Below are 22,875 nucleotides of genomic sequence, written 5' to 3'. Positions count from 1 at the left end.
AACTATCAACAGATAACGCAGTACATAAGCCGACAAGGCTGTCATAACATATGGGAATGTCCCAACTATATTTATACGCAAGCCGGCAAGGCTGCCACTACGAAACAATAACACAAGCAAGCCGACAAGGCTGCTACCCCAACATGACAATATATGCAAGCTGGCAAGGCTGCTACAACGATAGAACACGCATACTGATCATACACACAACTGATCACGTCTAAATACAACCCACATACATGTCTACAGACCTCTAAGAGTATCAACAGTAATATATGACGGGACAGGGCCCCGTCGTACCCTTGGACAACATATACATATATATATCAAAAGGGATCTATACCAAAATCTGGGCTCCGAAACGACGGAGCTCTCCAAGACAGCAGAAAGGAAATCCTAAGCTGGCGGATCACCAAAGCGAGTGTGTGCACCTGCGGGCATGAAATGCAGCCCCCCGGAGAAAGGGGTCAGTACGGAATATGTACTGAGCATGTAAATCATGAAATACAGTAAAAGAATCATAACTGAAATAAGGAGTACAGGAACAAGTACAATGTTCAGAATACCAAAACACTTGCCTTCGAAGCATAAATCATGCATGTCAATATCATATATCATATACATATATACCGTACCCGGCCCTCTAGTGAGGGACTCGGTGAATAAAGTAATCATATGCCCTCCTGGCCGCCATAACATGTCATCATATCATCATATCATCACATCATCATATCATCATATCATCACACCATCATATCATCATATCATCATATATATATATACCGTACCCGGCCCTCTAGTGAGAGACTCGGTGAACAATGCAGTGAAACTGTGCACGATAACATACCCGGCCCTGGACTCAGTGAAAGACATATTGAGGCATGCACGAGCAGAGTAGTGAGAAACCATATGCAAATTAAATCATATCTGAGACTCAATAGAATAATCAAAACGAACTATCATTTGAAAACCAAGAAAATAATCATATCAAATACCTTTCCAATGTCGTTGTGGATTATAAAAAAATAGAACCTCAAGGATTATATACATGTATCAAGACATAATAAAATAGTTTCTGGAAATCAACAACATTAGCCATCATAGTGGCTCTAAGAATAAGAGTTCTTTGGAGTCATATATATATATATATACATTGTCTGTTTGTTTCATAACGATCATGCCAAAAAGAAAGAAGGGTCAACTTTACATACCTTTACCGCTTATTCTCCACACAATACGCATACGCTGCCCAGTAATATCTCAACCTATATTAAGACGTCAAGAACTACGGTTAAGCTACGGGGAGATTCAAAACGTATTCTAACGTTAGTAATTTCTTTCTAGATAATTAGACGACGTTTCCCTTATTTTCAAACCAACCACATAACAACAGAGCCAACATTAATAACCACACGTTCAAGTGCTAATCTGAGACCATTCAAAACAGGATTCGAGAACACTCCGGACAGCCCGCACTACATTCCAAACAGCCCACATTCATAATATTCGAATACAATCCACATACGACTACTACATATTCAAGTTACCCTTAATGATCCACAGTCTTAACGTTTTCATTGAAACGATCTTCTAACAGCCCAACCAATACAATAACATCATGTATAACTTTAGTTACACTTAATCTTTCAAGCTCAACAAAAACAACAACGACATAACAAAACAGCCCCTAACTACGACATAAAAGGTGCTTGAAAATCTTGCGAATACTTACGAACACACCAAGCAAACCACATACGATTCTTACACGTTATTTCATACAATCTTTTCATCTATTTTTTGGTAAAATTACAACAGCAGCCACACGACAATTACATCATCTATTCATATGCAAGTAAGCTACATTATTATCACTATAATCCTTACAACAGCCTATAAAAAAATTTAACTCCAACTCTAACCATTAAATACTTTTATTCTCATCATAAAATTCATGACAACAACAATCGAAACACCAAGTAAAATTAGTTCACCACCTCCTACCCAAAACAGTCCCTACACGGTCTCAATTTACATTTCAACAAGAATAACAACATGTTCATATCAACACAACTTCACCTTTAACTTTCTAATTCTTTTCATTCTTTTACTATGTAATCTATGATAGCAACAACCATAATATAATCTTAAAATACCATCCTTACTTCATATGATCCTATCACACGGTTCAACTTTGAACTTCAACAACAACATTCCAACACCAACATACATAATTTCATACATCAAATTTACATTTGCACATTCACAACACATCCAAATTCATCCTTAAACATATAGAAAATGATCAATTCTTACCTTAACAAATTAGCTTCTTAACCTTGCTAATCACTTGAATATCTACAACACCTTGACACATTAATCACACTTGAAATCTTAATTTTTTTCTCCACCACTGCTCGGTTACATAGCCATGGCCGAGAGCCTTTTTTTTCCTCAAACTCTTTTCCTTTTTTTTTTGGCTTGGTTCTTGAACAAGTTCATGAAATGAGCATTTCACGACTTGTTATGACTATATATATGGTCTTTCCTAATCCTACACGTGCACCCTAAGGTGTCACTAAATTTGATGACTTGTGTTTTTTTTTTAAAAATAAAAAAACAAATCGGGTGGGCCCCACTTGTTTAATTAATTCTAATTAATTAAATTAATTACTAATTCCCACTTAATAATCTAATCACAATTAATTAATTAGTAATCTCCAATAATAATATTTTTACACTAAATACAATTTATAAACGATTAATTCTAATTTAGAAATTAAAAATTAAGGGTTCCTATTCCGTGTCCGGGAAGGGTTTCGCCTTTAACTCGCGTCGATTCCTTTACGAATAATTCGAAGTGTAAAAATACGGGGTATAACACTTAAGCTCATCATCATCATCATTATTGGGCTCGTAATGTATCTCTTATCTCATGTAGCTATTCATTAACATAGACTCTTAGCTTTCCGGGATATAGAGGATTCATGGAGAAGAAGGAAACATCATGACATCGGATTCATGCTATAGAAAGAAAGGACTAGTCTCACATACCTTTTTCGTTTAGCTAATCTATCGCTTGCTTGTTCTCCTTCAATGCCCATGTTTTTACCTTCAAGAGAATTCACATTAACATTATCTAATCGATTACTTAAACGTGCTTACTAAAGCTAAAGAAAATTGGGCAGCATTTCCTTTGTTTATACAACTTTTCCCCATATCATATATCAACTCCCAACATCCATGACAACGTTCACAATATCGCGAACAACAATCATCATTCGTCTACATCATTCACAGTTCACCATTTTAGTCCAATTTCTCCATTATCATGGTCATAGTTCATTATTGCCTTTTCTCACATATAATACTTATTCCATGTTCTAAATGTCATTCACAACATACTTACAATCACAACGTACCAATATTCATAATTCACTCCATACTACTACTACAAAAATTAACACTATTCACTCATTCATGACCCGTTTCCTATATCTTCTACAATCCATGTGTTTCAACCTTTCAAGTACCTCAAATAACATGTAAATACCATAAAACTTACCTTAGATGGTGTAGAATAAGCCTTGAGTTGAAATACTTCACTTGAACAAAACCCTAGTTCCACCTTTCATGGAATTCCTTGGCTTAGATGAACTTTAATGTGTTTCCCACACTTAGTTTTGTTGATTTGGTGAAGTTGATCATCAGTTTCTCATGAGTTCTTATATATAAAATGTGTGGAAGTTTCTAGAGAAGTCTTGAGTTGTGGAGAATGAAAAATGAAAATGAAATAAATGAACTTGGGTCTTTTATTTGAAACTTAAAATCTGACCCGACGTCATTATACGGACACTTATACGGTCCGTACAAATTTATACGGTCCGTATAAGTGACCGTAAAACTGCTCTAGTGACCATCCCATTCTGTGTCCATTTGACGGCATATTATACGGGGCGTATAATTTTATACGGTCCGTATAAGTGACCGTGAAATCAACCCCTCAACAACTTCATTCTGTGACAATACTACGGTCCATTATACGGGCCGTATAATATTATACGGTCCGTATAATCGACCGTATAACTCATCTTTTCATTGATCTTTTTCTTGTCACTTCGTTTGATCTCCAATCCATAAGGAACCTTCCTAGCAATTGTTTATCACCTCGTTAACAATCTAAGGGATGTTATAACTCTTCTCCAAAGCACCATTTAGTTATCATTAACTCGTTACTCATAATTTCTTTCCGATACACATCGCATGCCTTGCCTTCTCTCGGCAAACTTTATTCTCTTATCTCAATTGCCTTTGAAATCGTAATTAGGGTCATCAAACGTCATTCCTTTCTTATTAAAATATCAAATACTCGTATTCTTCGTTAATCTATTCACTGTACGTAAATGGGGAATTTTCCAAGGTGTAACATTCTTCCTCGAATGTTAAACACTCGGGAATTTTATAAAAAATTTGCCAGAGCTTCCCCTGTAATATGGCACTACCATCCTGTCACAATAGCCCATAATAATATTCCCTCACAGGGCCACAACACAATAGAACTATAAATTGGCCACACACGACCAAAAGCATGAAAAGTAAGCATACATACCTCAAAATCTTGGTGTTTCACCATGAATCTCTTCTGGGGGTTGGAACAAGTGCGGGTACGTGGATTTCATTTTCTCTTCCGCAACCCAAGTCATTTCCTCTCGGTTGTCATTCCGCCACAAGACTTTGACTGAAGATACTTCCTTATTTCGAAGTCTTCGTACTTGCCTATCTAATGTGGCAATGGGTACCATTTCATAGATCAACTTTTCTGTTACTTGAACATCATTTACTGGCATGATCCTAGTAGGATTTCTAACATATTTACGAAGCATCGAGGCATGGTTGGTAGATCTAACTCATAAGCCACCTTGCCTATTTTACATACAATCTCATAAGGCCTAAAGCATGGGGGACTAAACTTCCCTTTCATTTAGTGATCTTATTGCATTCGTAAGTTCTCACACCCCCGGGCTACTGTAGGAAGCGTATAGCATGTACTTACGTCATATTCCAAGTAATTGTCCTATTTATCCCTTGTTTACCCCGAATTTGGATAATCAATTAAATTTGTGAGTGGTTATAAGATATGTGGTCAAATCTCAATCTACTTGACGAAAGGAAGATATAAATATAGATACAATATGACGAGAGCAATGATAATCTATGGTTTGTTATATACTCGTATGTTTACTAATGTATGAGTGTTATTCGATTGAGGAGATGCAAGAAATAAACACAACAAATGTGACCGAAATCAGGTATTTGAGAGAGAGATTTTGTATATATATTGCTATTACAAAGTGTTCTTGATGTGTGGAAGCCAACCCCCACAAAAGAGAGGGTTCATCCCTATTTATAGTGTTGCCTCCATGACCTTATACAATACAAATCATTTAAAAAATAAGAGGAAGGACAACTCTGAGTAGGTTAGGTTGACTGTGTCGTCTAACACACGCATGGTTGGTAGCTGACCATGGCAGGACGCTACCGACGTGTGCCTCAAGCACAACGGCTATACCGGACCAATAGCCACAGATATTCTTACTAACGGACCAACCCGTTGGTGAAGAAATCGGACCAAACTGTGCCCCTTCTCAGCTCCGGTTCAAGCGTTCCTCCGGTTTGAGCGTTCCTCCAGTTCAGAATGAAAGTCTTCACCTATGTTCTGGTAACCTTCTTCCTTCGGTCCCTCGTCTCACCGATTTGACTCATATCCGGTTTTTACCATATACAGATAGTCCCCACACTTCCCGGATCACCGACTTATCAGAGTAACGGGGAGTGGATGAATCACGAAACCGGCGACTCCGTTAGCTCGTTGTTATCTTCTTATTTTGGCGGGAACAGTTACGTCACGTTTCCCCTTTTCAGTGGCCACGTGTCCTATCCCGGATGGTCCGCTCTGACAACCGCCGCATACACGTCGTTTCAAGTCGCTTCTCATTAATTATGGGGGGCACGTGGCGCTCCCGGATTGGCTGGGGAGTCGTAACCGCCACAGTCCGATGACTATATAAGGCCCTTCCATTTCATCATTTGAACATTTTAGTTCTTTGATTAATCCTTTCTGCTTCAAACGTTCCGCCTCTTACACATTCGATATCTTTGCTCATAATCATCTGAAAAACTCGATTCTTGTTGATCTGCTACTTGCATTACGTGAAAAGGATCGATAACGCCACCTTTTCTACTTGTTATTCTCGCCTATTGTTGCTTCCTTCTGTAGCTTTTGCCATTTTTTTAACCTTTTGACTGTTCCCTTCGCTCTTTTGCCTTCTTTATCTCCTCTTTTGAATGCATTCAACTTCTTCCTTTCATATTTCCCAATGTCTGAAACCACTTCCCATGACATTCCCTCGGTTTCATCCCCATGAACCGAGGCTGCGTATCCAATTAAAGATAAGAGCTCCTTCGAGCCTATAGCCTCAGATATTATACCAGCCAAACCCAACTTCAACAAAGACCTCAAGGTTAAAAAACCTTCGTCGGTGTCCGACAGGGGGTTCGACGTGAGGCGATACCCCTCCTCCATTACCGAGGATAGGCTCGACCTGGTCCGGGCTGACTGCGGGTGGTATACGCGTTTGGTTCAAGTCTTCGCCCCTGGGCTAGACGAATCAGTCACCGACTACCGGAAAGGCTTTTTGTACGTTTACACTTACCCCTTCACTCTCAAACTCGACCCTCCGATCGACCCAGTCATCTTAGACATGTATCGGACTTACGGCGTGACCATGGCCCAAATCGGTCCGATTGTTTGGAGGGTCGTGGCGTGTCTCCGGCTATTGGCTAATCACGCCTATATTCCCCGAGGCTATTCTGGGGCGGCGTAATAAAACTAGCAAAACGCAGCCGGAATCCCTTTTTCTCGAAGATGGATGAAGACAGAGACCGAAGCTGGTTGGAGCGGTTCGCCCGGGTGCGGACCTCGGACATTATTCCGAACGATTTCATGCCCTTTCCGGAAGAGTGGAACAACAAGCGTAAGCTTGAACTTTGAGTTATTGCCTTTGTATGTTTTGTCATTCTTCGGTCCTATTTCCTCACTGCTTTTCTTATTTTTATTAGCCAACAGATACATTCCTCCAGTCGTCCGTAACCTGAATAAATGGGTCACGGTACTCCTCAGCCAGTATGACCACGACAACCGGACATAGGCCCACCTGTCACGCGGCCGATGGGTCACCCAAAACCACGGTAGTACTTTGCTTTTACCCGTGTTCACTGCATTTTTCACTATCCGTATTCATTGTCTCTTCGGCTTTCAGGTTTTCCCAAGGGCTCGGTGGATCCAAGACCGGAGTCGGGCGTTGAACCCACAGCGTCAGCACCTGAGTTCGATTCAACGGGTGCGTCTCGTGCCCTTGCTGCTGCTGCCAAAAGAAAGAGGCCCTCAGGTAGGATTTTAAGCCGTTTCTGCACACCTTTACTGAGGATTTTAACCCTGTCCCGTTCAAGTTTTGAACTTGCTTTCTTTTGCAGAGTGTGGTGCTTGTTAACGAGGCCTTCGTCCGCGCCCAGCAAGAGATGGATGATCTTAAGGGCCAATTGGATGCTCAGGGCCGGGAAACAGAGAAGTATCTTCACCTTCTTTAGGAGAAGGAGGAGGAGTTGAGCTGAGCAGTCGCTCTTTCCAATCTTCAGCCCGAGCTTGACGTAGCGAAGGTCGAGAACCTTCAGCTGAAGAGTGAACTGGTCGCCATGACCGAATACAATCGGAGCCTCAAAGCTGAGAAGATCGGCCTTAGCCGGGATAACGCCCAAATTTCCTCGAGGCTTGGTGAGCTTAAAACCACTTTCTCCCAACTCCGGGAGGAGCTGGATTTGGTGAAGTCGGATGCTGCGAGCTTTGCCTAGAGGAACCGGCTGCTCGAATTTGAGAGTGCCCGGTATCAAGAGCGTGCTAGGGTGTTCGAAGAGAAAGTGGAGAGCAGGGCCCGAATGTGCGATGATCTGAAGAACGAACTTAAGGAAACGGCCGATGCAAATGACAACCTCCAGGCCGAGCTTCAATCGGCCATCCAGATGCAGGATGTTATTGGGGAGGCTTGGGATGCCCTAGCAGCGAAGTTTGCCCGGGCCGAGGCTGATTTGGACGAGGCTCTGAAGAGCGTCGAGGCCGCCGAGGCTCAGGCTACTATCGTTGCTGAGCACGAGAAGTGTAAGTCCAGGAGGATTACTCTCGAGCAAGCCGAGCATAGCTTTACCGATCTTCCGGCCCTTATTACCGAGGCTAAAAGGGTCGAAGGAGAGGCTAAGGATGCTCTTGGTTCCGACTCCGATGATTCTGACCGGACAGAGTCTGAGCGCTCCGGTTCCAGCCATTCCAAGTGGATTAGGGCCTGTACTTGGCTTTTATCTTTATTTTATTTTTTGCCTTTGCAGGACTTTGGTTTTCTGAGGTAAAAAACATCCCTTTGTATAAATGAAGAATGCATCTTTCTGGTTTCCTTGTTTGAATGTTTGCTATTATTTTTGCCAGAAGTGTTGGTCCGTTTTGAGGGCGAGCTGGCTCGCGTTCGTTAGTTCATCAAGCCCGTAGGATTTACCCAACACTTTTCTAGAACAAGTAGACTCGTAGTCGTTAATTCACTGTGCCCGTAGGACTTACCCGATGCGTTGTGAATTCAGATGTCACCGAAACATGATAGGCATTTCCTTAGGGTCGGTATTTTTTCGGCAATATTTTATGGTCGGTATTTCTTCGACCTTGGCTAAATTTTGACGTAACAGTCCCCGTTTGGGGAAGTTTATCAAATTTTGGCTCGGATCACTGTGACCTCGTTGCCTTAGTCGAATTTTTTAATGATTTTGGCTCGGTTCGTTATGGCCTCGTTGCCTTTGTCGAATTTCGACCATTGTGCCCTGTATAGGGCATGTGAATGAAGCAGTGTCGAAATACAGCGGTTATCACCGGGGTAAAGTCCATTTATCAGAAAGACACCCGAGATATTGTTGTCTGAACGTTCGATAGTTTTGTGCTTGCAAAATGTTTGTTCACATGAGAATTTTCATTCCTTTTGACTTTGCCGTAGCAAATACTAAATGGGACACGATTCATTATGATCGGTTGGTCCTTACATCGAATGCTAAATGGTCCACGATTCATTATGATCGTTTCGTCCTTATATCGAAGGCTATGGCCTGTAGCCGGGATAATTTTGCCGTAGCAAGTGTTGAGTTTCTCCGTCTTCTTTGACCGGGGTAATCTTCGATGCGGGCATAGTATCCCCCTAGCACTTATCCGAGCTGAAAGGTCGGGTGAGTGCTATTAAGTCCCCACTCGGAAGCCGTGACCTCGATAGTCCAGGCATTCGTCCTTTATTTTTGTCAAGTAACACGTTGTACTTGTTGCCTCATTAAAAACCTTGTCGGAAAACCCATTTCGGGACAAAACCGTACTAAGGAAAAGAGTGCAACACGTGTTTTCAGATTCGGGTTCCTTTCTCTGCCTGGTACTTGGCTTTCTGCAAAAAAGAAAGGTCAAAAATAGAGGAAACGTGGGTATTCTTACCTCAGCAGTAAATCTATTTAGATGAGCCACATTCCAGTTATTGCGCAGCCGTTGTCCGTCCATAGACTCCAACTAGTATGATCCTTTGCCCGTTACCTCGGTTATCTTGTAAGGTCCTTCCCAGTTCGGGCCCAGTTTTCCTTCGTTGGGATTCTTGGTGCTCAAGGTAACTTTTCAGAGCACCAAGTCCCTAACTTGGAAATGACGAGAATTGGGGCTCCGATTGTAGTACCTTTCCATCCTTTGTTTTTGAGCGGCAATACGGACCAACGCGTTTTCGCGAAGCTTGTCCGTGAGGTCGAGTTTTACGGCCATGGCCTCCTTGTTTGATTCCTCAGTTGCATATCGGAACCGGAGGGTCGGTTCGCCAACTTCTACGGGGATAAGGGCCTCAGCCCCGTAAACCAGCGAGACGAAAGTCTCCCCCGTGCTTGATTTTGACGTAGTTCTGTAAGCCGACAACACTTCCGGTAATATTTCTCTCCAATGATGCTTTAATGATTCAAGTCTTTTCCTCAGGTTTTGGATTATTATCTTATTCGTTGGACACGGGTGATACGGAGTTGATACAATTTTCTTGATCTTCAACCCTTCGAGAAATTTGTTAACTTTGCCGCCTACGAACCTGAGCCCGTTATCATAAGTTATCTCGGTGGGGATGCCAAAGCGACAGATTATGTGATCCCATATGAAGTCGATGACCTCCTTTTCTCTGATTTTTTCAAAGGCCTGCGCTTCAACCCATTTGGAGAAATAATCAGTCATAAACAAAATAAAACGGGCTTTACCTGGTGCCCATGGTATCGGGTCGACGATGTCCATTCCCCACTTCATGAAAGGCCAGGGTAACACCACCGAATGCAACAACTCTCCGGGCTGATAAATCATCGGAGCATGCCTTTGACACCCATCGCATTTACGGACAAAATGTTTTGAGTCTTCGTCCATCCGGTTCCAATAGTAACTGGCCCTAATAATATTTCGGACCAGAGCATCGGCATCGGAGTGATTGCCGCATGTCCCTTTGTGCATCTCTCTCATCATATACTCCGTCTCCCCGGGGCCCAAACATTTGGCCAGTGGTCCGAAGAAAGACTGCCGATATAATTGGCCGTCTACCAAGCAAAAATGGGTAGCCTTGGTCCTTAGTGACCGTGATTCATTTGGGTCATTTGGGAGCTTACCATCACGCAAGCAGTCGAGGTATTTGTTATGCCAATCCCAAGTTAGACCCATAGTGTTTATTTCAGCGTGTCCGTTTTCTATGGCTGTGTTTGACAAGTGCACCGTCGCACCGGGGTTGATTTCCTCCCCTTCGAACGAGGATCCCAAATTTGCTAATGCATCGGCCTCGCTGTTCTGCTCGCTCGGTATGTGCTGCATGGTCCATTCTTTAAATCGATGAAGTACCACTTGGGTTTTTTCAAGATACCTCTACATCAGTTCTTTCTTGACCTCGAAGACGCCATTCACCTGGTTTACGACCAAAAGCGAATCTCACTTTGCCTCGATTATTTTGGCCCCCATACTTTGAGCCAGCTCCAAACCTGCAATCTTAGCCTCATACTCGGTTTCATTGTTAGTCAATTTAGAATTTCTAATGCACTGTCGAATGGCATCCCGGCCGGGGTCCTAAGGACGATCCCTAGCCCGGAACCTTTGAGGTTCGAGGCCCCGTCCGTGTGTAGAGACCAAATGCACGAGGCCTTTCCCGAGGTCAGCAGAAGCTCTCTCTCGACCTCGGGGACCATAGCCGGGGTAAAATCTGCCATGAAGTCGGCCAAGATCTGGGATTTGATGGTCGTTCGAGGTTTATACTCGATATCATAACCGCTAATTTCTACAGCCCATTTGGTTAACTTACCTGATAATTCCGATTTATGCATGATATTTTTCAGAGGGTAAGTAGTTACTACACATATTGGATGGCATTGAAAATAGGGCTTGAGCTTTCTGGAAGAGCTTACCAATGCCAATGCCAATTTTTCCAAATGGGGATAACGGGTCTCCGCAACCCCCAAAGTTCTACTCACGTAATAGATAGGGAATTGTGTACCTGATTCTTCACGGACCAAAACGCCACTTACCGCTACCTCTGAGACAGCAAGGTAGAGAAAACGCGGCTCGTCCGCCTTCGGTGTGTGTAGCAGCGGGGGGCTAGACAGGTACCTCTTCAGTTCTCGTAAAGATTCTTGGCACTCCGGTGTCCAAGCGAAATTGTTCTTCTTCCTTAGTCAGGAGAAGAATGATGACTCTTGTCCGAAGACCTCGTTATGAAGCGACTCAACGCCGCTATTCTTCCGGTGAGCCTCTGTACCCCTTTGACGTTGTTTACTACCTCGATATCTTCGATGGCCTTGATTTTGTCCGGGTTGATTTCAATACCCCGGTTTGACACCATGAAACCCAAAAATTTTCCGGATCGGACACCGAAGGCGCATTTTTCCGGGTTAAGCTTCATGTTATACTTGAGGAGCACGTCAAAGGTTTCCTGCAAATGCTTCAAATGGTCCTCTATTTCCAGGGATTTAACAACCATATCGTCAATGTAAACTTCTATTATTTTTCCTATTTGTTCTTCGAACATCTCATTAACTAGGCGTTGGTAAGTTGCACCGGCATTGTTTAGGCCAAAAGGCATCACATTATAGCAGTAAGTCCCATACCGGGTGATGAAGGACGTTTTCTCTTGATCCCCCGGGTGCATCCGAATTTGGTTATACCAGGAGTAAGCATCGAGAAAACTTAACATCTCATGTCTGGTCGTCGCATCGATCATTCTGTCGATGTGAGGCAACGAAAATGAGTCCTTCGGGCATGCTTTGTTTAAATCTTTATAATCGACACACATTTGAAATTTTTTACCTTTTTTGGGCACCACTACCACATTAGCAAGCCAATCCGGGTACTTTACCTCCCGGATAGAACCTATTTTTAAAAGCTTTGTTACCTCGTCTTTTACGAAGGCGTGTTTCTCTTCCGCCATGGGCCTTATTTTTTGCTTCACCGGGGTAAACTTCCTGTCCAAGATGAGCTTGTGAGTTGCTACTTCCGGTGATATACCTGTCATATCTATATGCGACCATGCGAAGCAATCGGCGTTAGCTCGAAGAAATTCAATTAACTTTTTCCTGAGCTCCGGGGTAAGCCCCGTGCCCAGGTATACCTTTCTGTCCGATAGGTACTCGAACAGGATGATCTGCTCCAGCTCCTCTACAGTTGACCTGGTTGCATCCGAGTCATCCGGCATGACGAACGATCTGGGTACCTCGAAATCATCCTCTCCATGCCCTGGATCTGACCCGGTGTGCTTTGATTGCTATTTGGCGTCCTCTCCTCCGGTTACATCCTTTTCCTTCTAAACCGATTCTTTGAGCCGAGGCGCTGCTTCCTCTACTGCGAACATTTCCCTTGCAGCGGGCTGTTCACCTCGAATGGTTTTCACCCCTTCCAGGGTGGGGAATTTCAGCAACTGATGCAGTGTTGAGGGCACGACCCTCATGCTATGTATCCAGGGTCTGCCCAGTAATGCATTATACTTCATTTCCCCTTCGATCACGTAGAACATCGTTTGTTGAATGGTGCCATCGACGTTTACAGGCAATGAGATCTCCCCCTTAGTGGTTTCGCTCACCATGTTGAACCCGCTGTGTACCCGGGCCACCGGTACGCTCTGATCGAGCAGCCCTAGCTGTTCGACCACTCTCCATCGGATGATGTTGGCCGAGCTACCTGGGTCAATCAAAATACGTTTAACCTTAGTTTTAAAGATAAGTACAGAAATTACCAATGCATCATTGTGCGGTTGAATGATGCATTCCGCGTCCTCATCGTCGAAGGAAATAGAACCCCCGGCTGAGTGATCTCGGATGCGCTTTTCACGAACAATAGAAACCTTGGACCGTTTCATTACCGGTCCCCGAGGGGCATCGATACCCCCAACTATCATGTTGATTGTATGCTGGGGTTTGATCGGCTCGGCCCTTCGATGAGCTTCCCTTTCCTTGTAATGACTTTTAGCTCGCTCGCTCAGCAGATCTCGGAGATGACCATTCTTCAGTAACCGGGCTACCTCTTCTCTCAACTGGCGACAATCCTCGGTTCTGTGACCATGGGTTCCGTGATATTCACACACCATGCTCGGATCCCGTTGTCCCTGATCCGACCTTATAGTTTTGGGCCATCTTACATCCGGGACGCGATCGATGGCCGAGACGAGGCCCGAAGTACTAACGTTGGAATTGTACTCCGATATCTTTGGCAAACCCTTATTACCGGCAGAACTTCCGGCATCTCTCCTGAATGAGAGCCCCCGGCTGTTTGATGGGTGTTCGACACGTTTACTACCCCGACCTGAGAAACGGCTCGGGCTCACCCCTGACTTTTTTGACCTAAAACCTTGCCTCTCCGAATGGAAGTATGGCCGATACCTTTCCTTCGATGATTCGGCCTTTGTTTCGTAACCCTTCCTTGGTTTCTCAAAACTTCTATCCACATTTATTGGCTCCGGGGGGAGCTCGAATTTATCATCCTCCACCCGAATCTTTGACTCGTACTGATTATGAACATCGGCCCATGTCACAGCCTCGTATTCCAACAAGCTTTCTTTTAATTTGAACGAAGTTGTTAAACTTAGAACATTGAGCCCCTTTGTGAAAGCTTGCGCGGCCCATTCTTCTGGAACCGGGGGGAGTTCCATCCGTTCCCTCTGGAACGGGTTGACGAACTCACGCAGCAACTCATCGTCTATTTGGGTTATACGAAAAATATTGGCCTTGCGGGTCTGCACCTTTTTGGCACCGGCATGGACCTTGATGAAGGCGTCGGCGAGCATTTCGAAGGAGGTGATCGAATGCTTGGGTAGATGGTCGTACCACGTCAATGCTCCTTTTGACAGGGTTTCCCCAAACCTCTTCAGCAGTACCGATTCAATTTCATCCTCCTCCATATCATTACCCTTTATGGCACATGTGTACGAGGTCACGTGCTCATGCGGGTCCGTTATGCCGTCATATTTCTGGATGTCCGGCATTTTAAACCTCTTCAGGATTAATTTTGGGGCCGCACTCGGAGGAAAAGGCCTATGGATGTACCTCTTCAAATCCGACCCTTTCAGTAAAGGCGGAGTCCCCGGGATTTGATCCACTCGAGAGTTGTACGTTTTGACCCTCTTATCGGTCGTGTCTACCCGTTTTGCCAAAGTTTCGAGCATTTTTAGAATCTCGATTGAGGATCCAGCTCCGGATCCATTGCTCTCAATAATGCGTGCCTCCTCCCTTCTGGGTTTAGCAACACCGCTCGTTTTTTTCGGGGTCGTTGTATCCCCTCCGTTCTGCAGCCGGGCTATTGCGATTCCCTGCTCGGAAATCGCCGCTCTTTGCTCCTAAAACATTTCAAAAATTAAGCGTATGTCGATATTATCATTAGGTGTACCCGGTTCTTTCCGATCCTGTGCCTGGGACAGAGTAACAGAATTGTGGGTATTTAGAGGATCAGTGGCCGGTAAAGTGGTATTCTCCTGGTCTACGGTGTTTCGTTGGTTGAGGCCCTCCCTCGAATTAACGGGGTGAGGATCAGATGGGTTTGGTGGTCCTCATGGACCGCTTCCTTCATTCTTGGCCACGATTTCGTTGTTGTTAACGTGACCGGATTGCCCACTGTCAGCCATTTAGTCCGTTTTTTCAAATATGAACAGAAGGTTTTTTTGATTTAGATGAGTAAGGTTGGGATCAAGACAAAATGCCACTATTATCCTAGCCCCACGGTGGGCGCCAAACTGTTTACCCCGAATTTGGATAATCAATTAAATTTGTGAGTGGGTATAAGATATGTGGTCAAATCTCAATCTACTTGATGAAAGAAGATATAAATATAGATACAATATGACGAGAGCAATGATAATCTATGGTTTGTTATATACTCGTATGTTTACTAATGTATGAGTGTTATTCGATTGAGGAGATGCAAGAAATAAACACAACAAATGTGACCGAAATCAGGTATTTGAGAGAGAGATTTTGTATATATATTGCTATTACAAAGTGTTCTTGATGTGTGGAAGCCAACCCCCACAAAGGAGAGGGATCATCCCTATTTATAGTGTTGCCTCGATGGCCTTATACAATACAAATCATTTAAAAAATAAGAGGAAGGACAACTCTGAGTAGGTTAGGTTGACTGTGCCGTCTGACACACGCATGGTTGGTGGCTGACCATGGCAGGACGCTACTGATGCGTGGCTCACGTGCAACGGCTCTACCGGACCAATAGCCACGGATATTCGGACTAACGGCCCCGACCGACCCGGTGGTGAAGAAACCGGACCAAACGGTGCCCCTGCTCAGCTCCGGTTAGAGCGTTCCTCCGGTTCAGAATGAAAGTCTTCACCTATGTTCTGGTAACCTTTTTCCTTCAGTCCCTCGTCTCACCGATTTGACTCATATCCAGTTTTTACCGTATACATCCCTAACGATAATCCCAACTCAACATTTCAACTCAAATTACCATATGTTTTCCTTCAACTAACCCGGAGTATCATGACTACATCATCCTTGTTTTACCTCTTACTCCTCTTTTAAGTACCTACTTGGTTTCATTGGCGACGTATAAATACTTCTAAGTTACATAGTCGTTCTTGCGTAGTTCGTGTACATACACATCTATACATATACATGTATCCATATCTATATACATATTTGTGTCCATATTCATAATCATACTCATTGCCCAAATCTTTTATCATGTTTCTAGCCTTGTTGAGCGACTCCGGTAGCTGAGCAAAGGGAAATCCCTCTTTTAGCAACACTAACATATCTAAAAATGCCATATTACTCAACCCATGCAAGGATTTTAGCAAGTACAACCGAATGGTGAAACTCAATTTAGTGAAAGTTTCACGCCCCGGATATAACTCTTGTTTCCCTTCCTCCAATAATTTAAAAATATTCTTGGCATCTTCAAATAAACCCTCTTACTCCTTCATGACCTGACTTACCCTCTATATCTCTAAATGTATCATGAAGTAGTCCATCAATATCGTCACGCAAGTTAGAACCTTTATCATCACTGACTGGAGGAGGTGTATTTCTCGAGGAAAACCCTTCTCCATGGAAAACCCATTTGGTGTAACCATCAACGAACCCTTCAACAACCAAGTGATCCTCCATAATATTTCTATAGTGCCAATAGCGATTAACACATTTTTTGTAAGGGCATAATATCTCATTTCCTTGAGATGCTCATTCAAATGGCTTATCAAGAAAATTGTTCACTCCACGACTATAATTATTCGTCCATCTTAGGCAATTCATCTAACTTTTATCTTCGTTATCCATTAGAATCCTATATAACATAAGCAAATCACGGAGTTTAAAAGTCATGATAACCAATAAACAGAAGAAGAACAACATGTTAAGAGGAAATAGTATACATTTATTAATGGAAAAGGTTCAAAATATCCTTAAAATGTTTATTTCAATTCTATGTATAGTTAACCCTTTCAAATCTATTCCCAAACAACACCATTTATGATGAAAAGAAATGTAGAGATGCCAAATCATCTCCTTATCCCTAATTTAGAGAAGAGCTATGATTTGGGTTAAAACCATAGAAGAAACTAATTGTCCGCATGGTCATCTGTAATAGGTAAGCACGCAATTAAACACAAGAATAGAAATACCAACCTTTTAAGTTTGACTCAACTAAGAAATGGGAACAATTTGAAGGGGTTGTTCCACAATTTGATGCTACTTCACTGAAATCAGACGTAATACTGGAGCATATGAATACTACAAAGGATGTATCTGATTATCTTTAGTATACTTCCGGGTAAATTCAAAAGATCCTTAATATACACTAAGTGCATATAAATAACTGCCTTCTAGGAACTGTTTCCTTTTACTAATATGTGTGATATCCACATAACAATATCCAATAGGATTTGGCGGAAGAGAAGTCTACACTAAGTGTGAAGTCCTTAGTCCATGTTTTACACACTTTTGTGAACGAAGAACATGCAGGTAAGCATATAACCGGGTACATAATACATAACTTAAAATTGTGTCATGCAATTTCAAATATAAACATTTTTGGGGTTTTTTCCGAGTTTAAAATAATGAAAAACCATATACAAAGTTGGTTAATGCTGATTGCTGGTGAGGTTCAGAGGAGGAATTTAGTTGACTGGTGTATTCTTCAAGTTGAATTCAGGAAATTTAGCACAAAGGCTGCACTGCTCATTTGCAGCAGGGCCAGGGGTGTTTTTGGCAATTTAGTGTAAAAGTGGTTGATGCTGGTTGTTGGTTGTTGTAAAGACACCAGGACCATCTATATTGTGTGTTTCACTAATCCAATTTATATTGGAAATGATGTGGTGCATAATTGGTTACTAAATGTCATCTGGTGATGGGAGGAAAAACAATATCGCCAGTTTTAGTGTTACTGATGGTTGTGGAAATTTGAGCATACTACTGGTGGACAAAGATCTAAATAATATAGGAATCATGCTTATTATGGAGCCTGTTCATGTGAGAAATGAGGTGGTTCTATATTGGTTCAATGATCCTACTCAGTTAAGAAATGAGTTGATCCAAAAATGGTGAAGTGGAGTTTTATATATCTGTCTTTATCACAAGAAATGACATGAGACTTGGTAAGGTGGGAACAAGTTTTCCATGGAAACTTGCAGGCAACAGGATTTGGTTTGGGACTTGTAGATGTACAATAGTTGCAAAAGGTAGGGTGTTGCTAGTCAGACAAGGTCACAAGTGCTGTAATTATGCTAAAAATTCATGCCTGATGGTGATACTGAAGATAGTTGTTGGTGGTGGGATAGCAAGGAGGCCTTATCACCATGTTCAAATCCTATGGGAGGAGAGCATGGTGGTAAATTTTTACATTAACACTATTTTCTTTTTTGCAGGTTTAAGTTTTGCATGGAAATACAACAACAACAGGAAATCAGGAAAACTGGAACATGTTTGTGCCACTAATCCTAAGCAAATGGGAACGAAGTGATGCAACTCTGGACAAAATTTGATAATATGCTATGCCCTATTGATCCTACTCAGCTTAGAAATGATATGAGAGTTATAGCAGATATAAGGAAAATGGAATAAATAGGCTACATAGATATATACTGGTAGTAGGAATTTTGGTTACTGGTCATTATGCAAGCAGCTGCTACTGGTACTGATTTATATTGGCAACAGGATTTTTGGACTTGTGGTTAGTGTTTGTGTTAATGGTCCTACTTATGTAGGATATGATATGATACAAACTTCATACAATGTAGGCTATTACTATTATTTTATTGATCCAAATTCAGGAAATGATATGGGATATATTAGTTCTACTGGTTTTGGTGCAGCAACTACACAAGCAAAGTTGCAATTTCAAGTTTCAAGTGAGAAAGGCAGAAGTTGCTACTACATGCAAGATTTTGCAGCAGAGAAAGATTACCAGATATGCAACAGATTGCTCATACAACTACAACATGAGATAATGCCATATATGCAAATATTTGGCAGATGCAGAGGATATATGGCAATTATACATTTTACTAAAACAGTTGTTTGATCATTTAATGACCAAAAACCGTTTTATCTTATAGTTTACAATGTAATTTTCAGATTTCTAGTTAGTAGGATATTAGCAATTTATAGCACCAACTTAAGATATCATATAAATCTTAAGTTGGTCATTAGATTAATTTTTGCATCTTTATTAGCCATTTTGGCTACATTAGTAAAGACTCTTTATTTGTTTCGCGCTGAGAAAAATATATAAAATCAGCCCTAGGCATCATGCCAAGTTGACTTTATTAAAAGAAATGATGAAAAACCAAAGGCAGAATGAAAAGCAAGATACAGTAGACAATTACTATTACAAATTATTTTTTATTAAGTACATGATAATGAGGAAAACAGACACATGCATACACAAAAACACCATATTTCCTAATGCAAATTTGAAATTTTTCGAGATATCCACTGTACCATTAGTTACAAGAGTGATTAGATTTGCAGATTCTACACTTCGTTTATGGAAATGTTACTTGCGAATATTAATGGCTTGGCTAGTAAAGTAAAAAACTGCTTCCGTATCCGAAAAGGAAAAAAGAAACCATAGGTTTTTATTTCATACTGTTCCTAATCCCAAGCTACACACTGAAAGAAATATCTCCAGATAGGAGGTCATAACCACCGATGCTTCTATGTGAAGCACAAGTCAACACTTTGAGCAGCTCAAAAATATGAATTTACAAAAACCTCTTAAAGTATTCTAATAGACAAGTATTGTAGATTCTGCACATGAACGGTTCAAGATACAACATTTACATTAGACAACACAGTTTCTCTAAATAAAGAGACAAAACAACATCTCATTATTAAGTGCAACTGTTGGCTTATCGGAACGTACTTTTATTTCCTTTGTTGGTTTTCCAGAGTTGCAACTAACAGTAAGGACCTTTTTTTAGACTTACGATCTCTAGTTTCAGAAAAATGTATTTAGCAGCAAGAGATTATAAAGATAAAATTTAATTTATCTTCAACGTGCAGGATTCAGGATCATTTCTTGAACGAAGGGCTTGTGGTGTAAAGTCAGTAATTATTCAATACAGCAAAGAGGCCAAAGCTATCAACAATTTCTCATGGGTTATCAGGTAATTGTCAGCTAAAAGATAGCCTAAATCTTTTGTTTGTTTAGTCATTGATGCTTTTGCTCATGCCATATAATGTATAAACCCCTACCCCTTATTTAAGTAAATACTTTTTAAGGCATTTAAATAACGAGACACTCGTCTATTTGGAGATTCACAGCAGAACCAAAATCAAACAACAAAGTAAAAGAGCAAAAATGGAGGAAACCTGACCCTTGAAGCTTTGCATAAGGAGATTCTAAAGATTGAAGTGATGGAGAAAAAACTTATCTTTACCGTTGATATGCCACTGAAATTGCAGACAAGGGATGCAGATGGATTGGATCAAACTAAAATGGCTTTTAAGCCAAAATGGTCAGACAAAAGGCAAAAGGGCTGACTGCCATTTAAAATTTGATTTGCTGATGAAATAAAACTATGGGAATTTCTATTTTGAAACTTAATTTATTTCGAAATAATTGTGCATGAATTGCTTACTTGATTACAACGAGATTTTGTTTTCGAAAAACTTGCTTAAAAAGCTTTTCTAATGTATATGACAACCTAAACCTAGTATCCAAAACCAAAAACCTTAACAGATAAAAATAATCCAAAATTCAAGCAACAACGCTAGACACAATAACCACAAATGTTTTTTTTTAAAATTTGCTTCTTTTAACATAACCATTAACGGTTAAACCTAATTGTATCGACATCATTCTTTAAACCCAAAGATAGCAATAAAATGACTAATGAATTAGAATTCTTCAAAGTGTCTCAATTCCACCAATTACGCATCTTAAGCATAGAGTATAATTCCTCTTAAGAATGCAAACACATAAGCTTAAATCTCCAAAATTTCAATACTTCCTTGCAGCATAAGAAGAAACCAATCTAGAATAAATTTTAAGAAAAATACCAAAGAGAACACTAAAAAATTTAATTCGAAAATTATAATGGGACAAACTCCCAAAAACAAACCCCAAAAATTGTATTACGCATCTCAGGCATAAAGTGTATATCAAAGGAATATGGGACTACAATTTAGAATAAAATGTTGAGAATTGTAAAATAAAAAAAAAAATTATGACAGAAGGAGTACCTGGAGAGAAGCAGACGAAATCAACCGAGCTAAATATCAAATCTACTGGTAAGCGACCTCAATCGACTAACTCGAACAAACTTTACAGAAAATTTTGACCAAAATCAATCAAAAAATTCTAAGAAAGGTGTAATCTTTTCTGGGTAAATGGGATTTAGAATAAAAAACAAACAATTTAACTTGAGAAAAGGAAAAAGAATCTCAATTGAAGCCTCACCACTGCGATTCACATCGTAAAGTGTTGGTGTGTCCGCTGTTCAAATATAACCCAACAAGAAAAGCACATCAATATCAAAATCAATTAGATTTTGCAGAACAAGACCCAACAAAAAAAATCCTAGAAATTTCATACATCAAATATGCAATATTGATTTTATGTTGCTGCTACAAAATGGATCGTATACTAACATTTTCCTGAAATTTTCTTTTCTATATTTTGTTTGAAATTCCTAAAAGAAAACGCTAATAGCAATAAGCTAATGGTATGGAGATAGCGAAGAGGAAAGAGAACTTACTTTGAATGGGTTTGCAATTTTGTGATAAGAGTTGGTGTTAATGGGTTTGCAATTTTGTGATAAGAGTTGGTGTTAAAAGGGTTTGCAATTTTGTGATATGAATTGGTGTTTCAGCATTTTGGAACTTTGTTTTAGTTTTTAGAACAAATAGACAAATAGAGATTAAAAGAAAGGAGTACAAAGTTTTTGGGGGGTTTGGAGGGATTAGTGAAATTTTAGGAGGGAAAATAACGAGGGCACTAAAAACCGTACCAATAGAATTTTTTTACCCAAAATGTGTTCCATTAGATACATCTATTGGTACGGTGGACAAAACTGTAGCAATAACTAGAGATATGGCAACGGTTCAAACACTATTGCAACGGTTTAAGAGTCAAAATGTTCTAGTAGCTTCGAAGTCCTATTGCAACGATTGGAACTGTTGCAATAGACGATCTACAGTAACAGTTGTGTAACCATTGCTAATAAGTTTGTTGCCATAGGCTCATTTTCCAGTAGTGACCCCTATACTCATATCTGAATCTTACTAAACAACAAGGGCCCATAAGTGGCTTAAACTGATCTCATAAATAGGCGACATCAAGAACTTTGACCAATTTGTATATACATAAGCATGTTGAAAGAACAGTGCAAGCCAGCTAGGCTGTTATATATACTGTACACAAAAGAATAGAAGCCGACAAGGCTACATCATCTGACTAGTACATACAACTGTCCACAGACCTCTACTGGAATGGAAGTTGTAGAAGGACGGGACAGGGCCCCATCATACCCATCTATGTACATCTCAAAAGAATGGCATACCAAAATAGACTGCAACTCCGGTTCAAATGGAGTGCACAGATCACTGCTGGATAAAAGTCCTACTAAGCTAGACCACCTGCCTGTCTACCTGTACCTGCAGGTATGGACGCAACCCCCCGAGCAACGGAGAGTCAGTACGGATAATGTACTGAGTATGTAAGACATAAGAACAACATATATATGTAAGAATCACGAATAAGATCTGAACTCATCAGCTGAAATAACTATCTGCATGTACTTGTAAGAACTAGTA

At 41.0% G+C, this 22,875-nt stretch overlaps 1 long non-coding RNA gene across 1 annotated transcript; it reads right to left on the bottom strand.

Moving 5' to 3' along the window:
* Positions 1-100: 100 nt before the first annotated feature.
* Positions 101-21,938, bottom strand: LOC132621329 (uncharacterized). Its single transcript, XR_009575497.1, has 5 exons — positions 21,819-21,938; positions 21,521-21,556; positions 21,304-21,383; positions 1,212-1,265; positions 101-431 (listed from the first exon to the last, which is right to left on the bottom strand). It is a non-coding gene; the product is annotated as an uncharacterized LOC132621329 (long non-coding RNA).
* Between the last annotated feature and the right edge of the window lie 937 nt (positions 21,939-22,875).

Source organism: Lycium barbarum, chromosome 12, assembly GCF_019175385.1.
Source record: "Lycium barbarum isolate Lr01 chromosome 12, ASM1917538v2, whole genome shotgun sequence".
NCBI classification, from domain to species: Eukaryota; Viridiplantae; Streptophyta; class Magnoliopsida; order Solanales; family Solanaceae; genus Lycium; species Lycium barbarum.
The sequence above is the reverse complement of the archived record's forward strand: the minus strand, read 5'-3'. Positions and strand labels throughout refer to the sequence as shown.